Here is a 13997-nt window from a genome sequence, read left to right as displayed (position 1 = left end):
CATGTACTCCATTAACCTGCTCTAAGGATTTTGTTGGGACAGGTATATTATAAACGCATAGGAAAATGCAGCAACTGATATGAATGACATTATAATTAGAAAGATACACCCCAATCTAGAGGAGGAGATCCACACAAAGAAGCAAGCTTCTCTGTCTGTCTGTCTGTCTGTCTCCCTCCCTCCCTCCCTCCCTCCCTCCCTCCGTGTGTGTGTGTGTGTGTGTGTGCGCGTGCGTGCGTATGTGTGTGTGTGTGTGTGTGTGTGTATCACTTGCTAGGTAAGGAGCCATAAACATAAGAAATGTAGATCCAAATTCAGAAGTCTTTTATACACAATGCACTAACTTCAGTGGGATATGCATTCAGATGCACACTCAAATGCAGGTTCTCGTCCACAAATGATGAGAATGTGCACTGAGTACACATCTCAATGTACACATCCCATTGTGCATCCCATTGAAAGGAATACAATGTACAATTAAAGGAATACAAATCCCATTGAAAGGAATACAATCTCAATGTACACATCCCACAATGTTCATCCCATTGAAAGGAATACAGTAAAGATACTGTAAATCGATAACTTCCACATGCAGATGTGTGCCCAATTTACATTCACAGTTCTTCATTTAGCAAATTATACACCTGGATCTTTTTATCTAGACCAGAGTACCAAGAGTGTATCCTACAGCATTTTCTGTAGGTGCCACAGCTTCCTCCAAAGGTATTTGCAAATTTCTATTTGTTGTACACTGTAAACAGAAAAACAGAAAAAAGTGATTAGTCCAGTGGATATTTTACCTAACATCTTCAAGTTAAAACTTGTCCAAGGGTTTCAGCAAATTAAAGACCAACCAAAACTGCAATCTCATTACAAAGTCACTCAGCTCCACCCTGAGACAAAAGTGTATATAATGTGAGGAAGAGCTTACACTATAAAAGTACCTCCTGCTTCACGCATATTCCTCTTCATGCAAATTCCTCAATATTGTTTTTAAGCCTAACAAAACCCTTTATTAAAAAAACAGAGGAACACAAAAAATACTAAATAAGTTTCCAGACCATTTTCAAAGGCAGCCCCACATTGCAGTAGTCCAAACGGTAGGTTTGCAGGGCATGGATAACTGGAGCAAAGCTCTCTCTTCCCAGGTAGGATTGTAGCTAGCAGACCAGCCTCAGTCGCTAAAAGGTCCTGTGGGTCACAGAGGCTAGTTTGCCTCCAGCGAAAAAAGATGAATCAACTGACACCCCCAGACTCTGAACTTGGTCCATTATTGTTATTGTTATTACATTTCTATACCGCCCCATAGCCGAAGCTCTCTAGGCAGTTAACAGAAGTTAAAACATTAAATGCAATATAAAAAGTTTTAGAACCATTTGCATAAAAGCACACGGACAATATACACAAACGACATACAACGAAAAACAACTTAGAAGCCCCATTTAGTCTGGGTTGAGCTACAATGTCTTCATTCAGCCTATTAGCACATCCAGGCACTGTGAATATATCGTATGTTCAGTAGGCGTGTGTGTGTGTGTGTGTGTGCACACGCGTGCGCGCATGCTTCAGCAGCAACAGTGCAAGAAATCAGCAGAGAGACATGTGCCCAGGTTATCACATGGAAGGCACCCTGGTGTCAATACAGATTCTGGCTGGACAGAGGAAATTAATGCTAATCCTACATTCGTCAGATGGCCTGTGAATATAATTAGACACAGGAGAAGTTCAGGCAAGATTCAAACCCCAAAGAAAATAGTCTGTATTAATTATAGTCAACAGCATCAAATTTGCAAGGAGCCTCACCACTATTCTTTAGCAGTAATGTTGAACAAGCTGAGGAAAAACACACACACGTATATCTAAACTGTGTCTGCAATCTGGCATGCTGTTAATCATCGACAGACAGCACAATGCAGCTGATTGGCCACTGCATGAACAGAATGCTGGGCTAGGTAGGCCTTTGGTCTGGTTTAGCATGGCTCTTTTTATGTTCTTATAATGCAGACTTGGATATTATAATGTCCTCTGGATATTTCTGTGCAGGCATGAGATTCAAACAGGAAGGACTAGACTGCAGTTTCCTTGTAGGTCTTCCTCCTGTTTGATCACTGATTGGTGGTACAAAAGGACCATCCTGCCAGCGTGGTCAGGAATGCTGGGAGTTGAAGTCCAAGACACTTGGAGATTTACTTTCTGCCCACCCCTGGTGTAGAGCACATCTCTCTGGAGATGAGGAGCTAGGCTTTTAAAAGTATATGGACCATCTCCAGTTTGCAGGCCTACATGACACACACAACTCCACAGCCACCATCTTCTCAACCCACTTCATAGTCTGATGCGGTAGACCCTATGGCATCAGACTATAAAGTGGGTTGAGGAGGTGACCAAAACATAAGACTGCGATATATTGGAGGTGCACATTGTTTAAATGTGTACCAGGGCACAACCAGGGTTCCAGGGCATAGTCTGAAGGCACATGAGGCAGCCACTGTGCTGAAGCTAAGCAGGTCTGGGTCTGGTCAGTGCTTGGAGGGGAGACCACCTAGAAACCACAAGTAGCCACCTTGAGTTCCACAATGGAAGAAAGGTGGGATATAAATGTAATTAATTAATTAATTAATTAATTAAATGTTGAGGGGTCATAGGTCTTCAAACCAGGAAAATGTTTGAAACTCACCATTACTTAAGAAAACCTGGCAATATTTAAAATGGATAAACTGCTTTACTGCACAGCCTTGGAAACGTATACTCTCAGATCAAGCTCCATCACTTGCTCCATCATGCTACTGCTGGAATTGTTTCCTTTTGTAGGCCTTCCTGGCATCAACACTTCCTTAAATGTCTTCACTTGGCTAACATTTGTACTGCTTCCTACACACTGAAAATTTAAACAAACCTGATGGACATAAATGACTTCCACTCAAAATAGGGAGATGAAATTTGGATAAAGCTGTACATTAAATTAACTCAAGTAGATTCCATACAAGCCTCAAATTGATGCTTTTGATCAAATAAAACCACATTGCCATTTGGCAGGAATACATTTATTCCTTGAGATGTGTTTCTACAGTCAGTAGAGATATTAGTAATGTGTGAAAAGGTAAGAGCTGAAATATTCAGAGGCCTTATACTGCATAATGGACCCAAACTAATTTTGATTCATACAGAGACATTACTGCAAATATTTGTAAACCCAGTTCAAAAGTGTAGCACTTGTTGATGTCCATTAAACATTTCAAACTGCTTATAAGTAAAGCTGAGCCAAAAGGGGGCACTTTTGTTAAAAAAATTTGGCAAATCAAACAGCACACAACTTGTTTGGTGATTTATTTATTTATTTATGGTGATTGTCAAAAAGGCGTTTGAAAGTGTTTGCCAGTTTAGGAAGCACTGCCACTCTAAAGTAGTGTTGTTTGCCCTTGAAGATGTTATGTAGTCAAATCTAATTGGCTACCTTAGTGTTGTGATGTCATCCAATTCACTATGTGATCCCTTATTGGTTGGGATAACCCATCTGACTATTACTAAGGAGAAACAGACTCAGTAATTACAAGAAAAGTGCTTGCACCAAAGCAGCAGCAGCGTAGGGAAATAAGGGCAGTGTATAGAATAGACAAAGGTGAACAGTCACACGATTTAGGGTTTGGGGAAAGATATTTCTCACCACCTATCCCCCACTCCCCAGCACAACTATTAACTCAAGCATTGTAACAGCCAAACATTCAGTGCAGCCTTTGTTATGAGTCAGTCGGATAATTTAAAATAATTCAGCATAGGTCTCAATCACCTCTTTGTCTTGTAATGTCTTGGGAGTTGTTTCCATGAGCAATTTATTGCAAGTTTACTGCATTTGGAGGTCATTTGGGGCACATGGCATTGTGGCCATCCCACAGCCACCCTAGAGTTTTGAACTGAAAAACCAGTTTTTCTGAGACTACTTTTAGTCTGATTGTTTTCCTTAATTTGACTTGTCTGTGCTTCTGTTACAGTGTGCACCAACCCTCCGCATTTACTCTGGCATGACAGCCCTGTCCAGGGGTGTGTCTTTCACCTGGCTGTGACCTCACTGACCCTGGTCAAGGGGTGTTTCCCCAGTGTTTTCCCTGCATGTGTTTCCCCTATGTTTCTGCCATTTCAGTGAGATTGCGGTTCTCGAGGTAGTTAGTGGGAAACCCGCAACTGCACATTTAAAAGATATCCCTACTGCACTGTAGCAAAATAGTGCATTTGTATAGCAATACCTATACCCCCTATAGCACTATAGCAAAATAGTGCATTTGTACAGGAGTGCCTATACCTGCTATTGCGCTACTGTGGTTTTAGAGGGACAGTAATACAAAAATTGGGGGGAATAGGGCATAGGTTGGGGAGGCAGGTGCTAACACACACTGACCTGAGAAAGCAGAAAGGGCGGAACAAGGCGAGAGTGGGAGGGAGGGAATGGGGTCTCTAAGTGCAGATGTGGATGAGGCTCCACCCGGTAGCCACCCAAACAATTAGCAGTAAACTGCCATGTGACCTGCCAAGAGGCCCAGGCTAGCTTTGGGATAATCCATACTTTCAAACCCCATGTGTCCCCAGATGGAGCAGATTCGACTCCAGTAAAAAATGCAGCAAAATGGAGAGTGAACTAAACCCGTCGCCACAGGGATTCCCCCCCCCCGCTTGTTGCTTTTATTGTTTCCACCTGAATAGGATGCCTCAGTGGGGGCTGTTGTCCACTAGGACTAGTGGGGCAGAGGACAGGGTCACCAGAGGCAGAGCAGTCATTTGAATCCCCAACAACCAGCAGCCCATACCACCTGAAGGGGAAACTGAGGCACATGACCTTTAAAATCATGAGTGCAAAGGAGTGGGGATTCACACAGCCACACAAAAGTACTCCTTTGGACATACATTCTCCTGTTCAAAGCAACAACTTTAATTGCAGAGAGAATCCAATGACTTTAAGGCCATGAGTGCAAAGTGCGTATGTGGGGGGGGGGGATACACGGAGGGGAGAATCCAAACAGCCATACAGAAGCACTTATTTCAACCCACATTTTCCCGATCCAGTAACAACCCCCATTATACTGAGAATCAAGTACCTTTAACATCATGAGTGCAAAACAGGGGGAGGGGGGAATCCACAAAATCCATACATGATGATGAAAATGGTGATTATGCTAATGATATCAATATCTTCATAGCCACAACACAGAAAAGTAGACTTTGGAACCCAGCAGCAACCTAGCAAGGGGACACTCAAAGAGCATGCATACAAAGCTGAGTGTCTGGGGATGGGATAATAATAAAGATGATAACCTCAGAGCCACAACACAGAAAAACAGTAGCCGGAACCCAGAAGCAACCAATTGTAAATGGGGACAGTGAGATCATCATCATCATAATGGCTATCAACTCAGAGCCACACAGAAGAACATCCAACATCCACTTCTTTCCATGAGGATCATCACAAGCATCCCTCTTTCTGGATATTTACTGAGAAGTAACAACGAGAAGCAGAACAGTACAAAAATCCATCTTCTAAATTTCTGCACACAAGTAAGAAGGTTTTCATTGCTCAGGAGTAAACATAGGCAGCAAATTCTGAGCATCCAAATCCCCCCCCACCCCCGTTGCTGCCACTCCCTTCAACATGGGGACACAAAGAAAATGAAACTTAGAGAAGGACAGTGAGCCGGTATGATGTAGGCAATGAAGCAAGTAATGATTGGTTCCTGGATGCCCTTCACGACAGCCCATTTTGTCCTGTTCCAGTGGAACCTGTGGGAGCTGATTTATTGCCATATACAGCAGTGAGGCAGAGCATTCTCTCCTGATGCACTCCCTCACTACCATCTTCCCCAGGCCCAGGACAGTTGGAACATTCTGTGCATGCACAGTTCTCTCTCTCTCTCTCTCTCTCTCTCTCTCTCCCTCCCTCCCTCTCTCTTTTAAGAAAAAGGAAAGCAGAGCCCTCTCAGCTAAGGCTCAGACAGAGCACAGCAGCAGCAGCAGGGAAATGTGGTAGTGTGCATGCCCATTTCTATATATTCATTTATGGCATTGCTTCTGGTCTGGCTGCAGTGGGGAGTTTGGGGTTTGGGTGGGCAGGGCAGGGCAGGGCAGGGCACCTCTGGCATAGTTTACACTGATTTTAATTTTGAAAGAATCTTTGTCATACAGCTGCAAAATATTCCAGTTTGACCCATTTGCAGGTGCCCCCTGGTATAACCCTACCCTCATGAACAATGAGTAGCCTTTTTAATGGAAGTGGATATTCTATAGAATTTGGGTTCTTGCTCACTTGATTATCCAGGATGGGATTCTATCTTTCACAGAACTTAAGGGAAAATATGCCTTCCTATCAGAGGCAAATATGTTTTTTTAAATGGCAGTATTTTTGTGTGTGTGTTTTTAAAGAGTGTCTCTTCACAATTTGAATATTTTGACAACGGTAAGTCATTCTTCTGTGCCTTCTCTAGAATGAAATCTGCAACGCAAGGAAGGTAGGTCAAGGTAACTTTAAGTAGGCATTAAACAGGGAACCAGGGTAGGCCTGTACACATTGCTGTGACCCACCAAGTCATACATGGCCCACCTGAACCATGGCTCATCAGTGGGTCAATAGCCCCCCTGTTGCTAAAATGGGTGTTTTTGTTTTGTGTTTTGTTTGGCTGCATGTGTTTGCACAAAAGACCAGTACAGATTGATACTTCGACCAGGTGAAAAATAAGAAGAGATGTGCAAATTGGACCTTCTATAGAACAAATCTAAAGTAAAAGGTCAACAAGACTTGATAGCATTCATCCTTCAAGAGTTTAAAAGTTGTTGTTGTTCCGTCATTCAGTCGTGTCCGACTCTTCGTGACCCCATGGATCATAGCACGCCAGGCCTTCCTGTCCTGCGCTCTCTCCCGGAGCATGCTCAAGTCCATATTCATTGCATCAGTGATGCTATCTAGCCATCTCATCCTCTGCCGTCCCCTTCTCCTTTTGCCTTCAGTCTTTCCCAGCATCAGGGTCTTTTCCAGAGAGTTTTCTCTTCGCATTAGGTGGCCAAAATATTTGAGCTTCAGCTTCAGTATCTGTCCTTCCAATGAACACTCAGGGTTGATTTCCTTTAGGATTGACTGATTTGACCTCTTTGCAGTCCAGGGGACTCGTAAGAGTCTTCTCCAGCACCACAGTTCGAAAGCATCAATTCTTCGGCACTCAGCCTTCCTTACAGTCCAGCTCTCACAGCCATACGTTACTACTGGGAAAACCATAGCACTGATTAGACGCACCTTTGTCGGCAAGGTGATGTCTCTGCTTCTTACTGTGCTGTCTAGGTTTGCCATAGCTTTCCTCTCAAGGAGCAAGCGTCTTTTAATTTCATGGCTACAGTCACCGTCTGCGGTGATCTTGGAGCCCAAGAAAATAAAATCTGTCACTGCTTCCATTTCTTCCCCTACCATATGCCAGGAAGTGATGGGGCCAGATGCCATGATCTTAGTTTTTTTAATGTTGAGTTTCAAACCAGCTTTTGCACTCTCCTCTTTCACCTTCAACAAGAGGCTCTTGAGATCCTCTTCGCTTTCTGCCATTAGGCTGGTATCATCTGCGTATCTGAGGTTGTTGATAATTCTCCCGGCAATCTTAATTCCGAGCTGTGATTCATCCAACCTGGCGTTTCTCATGATGTACTCTGCATATAAGTTAAATAAGCAGGGCGACAATATGCAGCCTTGTCATACTCCTTTCCCAATTTTGAACCAATCAGTTGTTCCATGTCCGGTTCTTACTGTTGCCTCTTGTCCCTCGTACAGGTTTCTTAGGAGACAGGTAAGGTGGTCTGGTACCCCCATCTCTTTCAGAATTTGCCACAGTTTGTTGTGATCCACACAATCAAAGGCTTTAGCGTAATCAATGAAGCAGAAATAGGCATTTTTCTGGAATTCTCTTGCTTTCTCCATGATCCAGCGAATGTTGGCGATTTGATCTCTAGTTCCTCTGCCTCTTCGAAACCCAGCTTGTACTTCCAGTAGTTCTCGGTTCGCATACTGCTGAAGCCTAGCTTATAAGATTTTGAGCATCACTTTGCTGGCTTGTGAAATGAGCACAATTGTACTGTAGTTTGAACACACTTTGGCGTTGCCCTTCTTTGGAACTGGAATGTAAACTGACCTTTTCCAGTCTTGTGGCCATTGTTGAGTGTTCCAAATTTGTTGGCATATTGAGTGCCAACTTTAACAGCATCATCTTTTAGGATTTTAAATAGCTCAGCTGGAATACTGTCATCTCTGCTAGCTTTGTTGTTAGTAATGCTTCCTAAGGCCCACTTGACTTCACTCTCTAGGATGTCCGGCTCAAGTTCAGTGACCGCACTATCATGGCTATCAGGGACATTAAGATCTTTCCTGTCTTGTTCTTCTTTGTATTCTTTCCACCTCTTCTTAATCTCATCTGCCTCTGTTAGGTCCCTGCCTTCTTTGTCCTTTATCATGCCCGTCTTTGCACAAAACGTTCCCTTGAGATCTCCAATTTTCTTGAAGAGATTTCTAGTCTTTCCCATTCTGTTGTTTTCCTCAATTTCTTTGCATTGTTCATTTAAGAAGGCCTTCTTGTCTCTCCTTGCGATTCTCTGGAAATCTGCATTCAGTTGGATATGTCTTCCCCTTTCTCCCTTGCCTTTTGCTGGCCTTTTTTCCTCAGCTACTTGTAAAGCCTCCTCAGACAGCCACTTGGCTTTCTTGCATTTCTTTTTCTTTGGGATGGATTGAGTTGCTGCCTCCTGAACAATGTTACAGACCTCTGTCCATAGTTCCTCAGGCACTCTGTCTATCAGGTCTAATCCCTTAAATCTATTCCTCATCACCACTGTATATTCATAAGGGTTATGATTTAGGTCATACCTGAATGCTTTAGTGGTTTTCCCTACATTCTTCAATTTAAGCCGAAATTTTGCAACAAGCAGCTCATGATCTGAGCCACAGTCAGCACCAGGTCTTGTTTTTACTGACTGTATAGAGCTTCTCCATCTTTGGCTGCAAAGGACATAATCCATCTGATTTCGATATTGACCATCTGGTGATGTCCATGTGTAGAGTCGCCTCTTGTGCTGTTGGAAAAGAGTGTTTGCTATGATCAGCATGCTCTCTTGGCAAAACTCTATTAGCCTTTGTCCTGCTTCATTTTGTACACCAAGGCCATGCTTGCCTGTTATCCCGGTGATTTCTTGACTTCCTACTTTAGCATTCCAATCCCCTGTGATGAAGAGGACATCTTTTTTTGGTGTTAGTTCTAGAAGGTGTTGTAGGTCTTCATAGAACCGATCAACCTCAGCTTCTTCGGCCTCAGTGGTTGGGGCACAGACTTGAATTACTGTGATGTTGAATGGTTTGCCTTGGATTCGTACTGAGATCATTCTATTGTTTTTAAGATTGTACCCCAGTACTGCTTTTCCCACCCTTTTGTTGACTATGAGTGCTACTCCATTTCTTTTAAGGGATTCTTGCCCACAGTAGTAGATATGATGGTCACCTGAATTAAATTCACCCATGCTTGTCCATTTTAGTTCGCTGATTCCAAAGATGTCGATGTTCAATCTTGCCATCTCATGTTTGACCACCTCCAGCTTACCTTGATTCATTGATCTGACATTCCAGGTTCCTAAACAATATTGTTCTTTACAGCATCGGATTTTCTTTTCACCACCAGACACATCCACAGCTGAGTGTCCTTTTGGCTTTGGCCCAGCCACTTCACTCTTTCTGGTGCTACTTGGAAATACCCTCTGCTCTTCCCCAGTAGTATATTGGACACCTTCCGACCCGAGGGGCTCATCTTCCGGCGTCATCTCTTTTAGCCTTGTGAGACGTTCCATGGGGTTTTCTTGGCAAGAATACTGGAGTGGGTTGCCATTTCCTTCTCCAGTGGTCCACATTTTGTCAGAACTCTCCACCATGACCTGTCCGTCTTGGGTGGCCCTGCATGGCATCACTTATGGCTTCACTGAGTTACGCAAGCCCCTTCGCCACAAAAAGGCAGTGATCCATGAAGGGGAGTTTAAAAGTACTTTGGTTCAAAATCGCTATATAACTCACTGAAGTATATAAGTCCTACTCTCTGCCTCCAAAAACAGAAGGTAAACTAATGTATTTTTTTACCAATAACTTTAAAGCCTAAAGAAGTGGTTCTACAGCTCAGTGGTGCCTAGAGTAGAAGACAAGATACCAAAATGTTACAAATGTTATTTAATTACTCTCCCATAGGAAGTTCCATATGCCAAATATTCATTAACATCCCTGTGTATTTCATAGGGTGTGTGTGGGGGGGGCGGATTATAGGTTTAAAACAAAAAACTGTGCTTTCTCTGATGAATCTGATCCTTTTCAGATTGTCCTTCTGCAATGCAAGTCAAATGAGAACACTACCACTAAGAATAGAACAGTCTGATACATGGATAAACATAATGAATTAGAGATGAGTCATCATGGATTTTGAGCCTTCACAAAACCATCTGAATTTCTGGGGATATTATTGAAAATGCGGCTAAATGTGGCTTGGCCTTTGTGTCTGTGCTTGGAGTTGGGTTGGACCAGCTGCATCAAATACTACCTGAGAAAACTTGAGACAAGGAAAGTAGGATGAATGAGGTGAACATACTGATATGTAGTGATTACTGTTTTTTATGTAAGTTTTTGTGAGTTTGTCACTTGGTTTTGTGCTGCTATGATCTATGGACTGATGCAATCAATGTTATTCATTCATTTGCATGTAGTGAGGTTTCTTTCTGAACGTTCAAGGTGTTCTCCTGGGCCTGTTAAGGGCAGTTCCATTTCTAGCCTCTGGGATGGCCTGTCCAATGTTGTCTCTATGTTCCTTCATTGGAGAGAGCCCCAGTAGTGACCTCTTTCAAGACATTTAAGGTTTGGATCTGCTGATTGGCTGGGGTTGGCCTTCTTCCGCTGTCTGTTCAGTGGCACTTCCCCAACTTCCAGGTTAGCCCATACAGCTGGACTGCCTACTAATGATATAATTTCCAAACGCCACAGGGGCTGCAGTTGAGCCAGACAGGCACCTTGGCGGCACAGGACTGGGGAGCAGACAAATTTGTTCCTGACATGAAAGTGCAGCTTTTGATATGATTTCTCAAGGGGATCCTACAAAAGCTAAATATACCGAATTCTGAAGAGACATGTTTTCCTAGATGCGCAAATAGTTGAAAGACAGAAAGCAGATAGGTTTGTCTGCTGTCAACCTGGAGATCTAGCCTGCCTTTCCAAAAGCTCTAAACCAGCTGCCCCTTCCACTCCATTTCTCTGCTCATCCTCCCCATCCTTCTAGGGCAATCAGCCACAGGATAGGAAGAAGGGTAGACATATGAACCAGTGGTAGAATGGCCTGGAAGCACAGCAGCTGCATCCTCTCTTGCTGCTTTGGAGTTTGTATGAGGGGTAGGCAGGATCCCAGGTTGATAACCAGGGACCCATCTACACTGGACTTTTACTCAGGGGCGGGTACAAGTTGAGGTCCTTTGTGATAGATGACGTAGTCGCAACTTCGCAGCCATCTGTGGTTTTCGCCCAGAAAATGCGGAGTTCCGAGGAGCCGTTTTACTGCGATTTGGGGGGTTTGCTGTGGGTTCCCCTGCAGTTGTGGGCTCTCTGTTCCTTCCCCGGACTGACTTTGCACCTTACAATGGGCATGTTGTAGGCATGCATAGTGCCTGTGTCACTCTGTGACGCCCCTTTACTCCCCCATCCCTTTGTAGCTGTGCAGTTACAGAGGCGCAGAGAGGCGTTTTCATCTATTTAATTACACTTTCGCACAGTTTTGCAGCTTCGTATCTTCACAACGGTTGTGGACTGAGTACCCAAGGGCTGGGGGGGGGGCATCTTGGGGAAGGACCAACATCGCTCCGGCCACTGTTTCACAGTGATGGCTAGGCACGTAGCGTTCACGCTTGTGTATGCAAACCATCACGAGAGTCTCGGGCTGGGGAACTGACAAACTGATGGTGCAGAAATGAAGTAGCACAAAACACTCACTTTTTAGATAAAAAGGGATGGAAAGACACAGTAGAGCCCCTCAAATACAAAACAGCCACTGAAGTGTCGCACCCCCACACTCACAGGACTGCACAGCTGCACATTTTAATAAAATGCCCCCCCAAAAGGGCACGGCGAGTCTGTAAGGGAAGCATGCAGTACATTGCGAGTGTATCGCAGGGCAGGCTGATGCGAAGCCGAATCACTGCACAGTTGCGACCGGGGGGGGGGGGTCAAAGCGGTGCCATATAGATGTGGCCCAGCAGAGATGGAGGCACAAATGGCCTATTTGTCACAATGAAAAGAGAACAGTGAGTGTGTTGCAAGAATATGTATTGGGAGCTGTTCTTTTTAATATATTATTTAATAACTGGAAACCTGAGTAGAGGCAAAATAACAGCAGATGTTATCACATTATTTTATTTAGCAGATTCTGAGGAGCTAGAGGATTTCCTAATATTCAAATAATGTCCAACACAAGAGGGGGAAATGCTAGCATAAACGTCTGACCAAGTGCTCCCCCACATTTTCTGCATTCATAACTTAGGGCACAATCCTATGCATGTTTAGGCAGAAAAAAGTCCTAAGACTAGGCTGACCATACGTACCGTTTTAAACAGGCCAGTACCATTTTTTTCATATTTCCTGACCAACCTGTCGTTTTAATATAAATGTCAATTTTGTCCCGTTCTTAATTTTTTGTAAAAAACTGAATGCGTTTATCATAAGGCTCTATGCTAATCAATGCGTGCAGTAAAACTACTAGTGTGACGAAAGACCAAATTCCATTTACGTTATCCAGTCAGGGCCAGGCTTCTTGAGCTAACGACGATCAGATGCCACCCCCTTGCTTGTCTGCAGTGGCGGGGAATTCAAGAGGCGGTCGCTAAGCCCCATTCAGCATGTGGGAGCCAGGAGGCTGAGTCTCGCTGTTATTTCTACCATCATTCCGCCCATAGAGATTCTTTCTGCCCTACATTCTGTTTGATTCGGACTTTTCAGACTCATATTTCAGTTCAACAGGCTGTTAGCTATTTTTTTTTTTATTACAGCGGAACTCTCCGGTGGGACATTAGCATATACCAACTTGTGATAGCAGTTGGGGTGTTCATTCCTTGTTTTTTTTTTCTTTTTGGTATATGTTTATGATTTTTTGCAGTCTGGCCACTGCAGTCCTGCATTAGAGTGCTCAGTGTGGTATGCTATACAGATTTGTTTACTGCTCATGTGATATTTTATAGGTATTTTATATATGTATATTTATGAGTGATTTTTTGTGTATATGCAATAAATTAGTGTTATTCATTTGCGCCCCTTTCCATGTTCTTTTGCAGTGAGTCTAGGTTGTTTTTTAGGTCTCTTATAGCCTGAGAGACCACAAAGGGAGCTGTAGTTGTTTTGTTATATTGTGGTTTTATTATTATTTTCTTGACCTTAGCGCAGTTTCCTTTATATATTGTAGGGCCAGGTTTCTTGCCCAGAGAGAGAACCCCATCCCATTTTTGTCATCCCAATATCCCGTTTTTGTCTCAAGGAAATATGGTCAGCCTACCTATGACTCCCAGCATTCCTCAGCCAGCATGGGAAATGGGGCATGCTGGGAGTTATAGGACTTTTTTTTGTCTAAACATGCATAGTATTGCACCCTATGTTGTGTTTAGTCATGACTAACAAGTCCCATTGATTTCAATGGGTCTGCTCTGAGTATGGCTAAGTCTGGATCCAACCCACTGTGTAGATTAACTGAAATCAGAGATGGAGCTACAGCTACTGCTTCCAACACCATCTTTGGCCATTACTTCCACATGAAAGATCATGTGTCTATATACAGAAACTATATTGCACATACATTGGTATTATCTGGTAACGGAGGATGCCTCCATACTTCAGAAAATGACATAAGCCAACACTGCAGATGGAATAAAGTTACATCGATATATTACTGAAAAACTACAGAATGAAAAAGAGAAGAAGTTAATAT

The 13997-nt window shown here is 43.4% G+C and overlaps 1 long non-coding RNA gene across 1 annotated transcript in view; it reads right to left on the bottom strand.

The window, feature by feature from the left end:
• Positions 1–302: 302 nt before the first annotated feature.
• The window catches only part of LOC146344030 (uncharacterized), a 44883-nt gene continuing 31188 nt past the window's right edge, over positions 303–13997 (bottom strand). The window contains exon 3 of the long non-coding RNA XR_014792121.1: positions 303–751. This is a non-coding gene — a long non-coding RNA (uncharacterized LOC146344030). The remainder of the gene's footprint in view (positions 752–13997) is intronic.

This window comes from Heloderma suspectum, chromosome 5, assembly GCF_057233095.1.
Source record: "Heloderma suspectum isolate Gila_16-S chromosome 5, 16-S_ref, whole genome shotgun sequence".
NCBI classification, from domain to species: domain Eukaryota; kingdom Metazoa; phylum Chordata; class Lepidosauria; order Squamata; family Helodermatidae; genus Heloderma; species Heloderma suspectum.
Note: the sequence above shows the minus strand (reverse complement) of the source record. Positions and strands in the feature narration are given on the sequence as shown.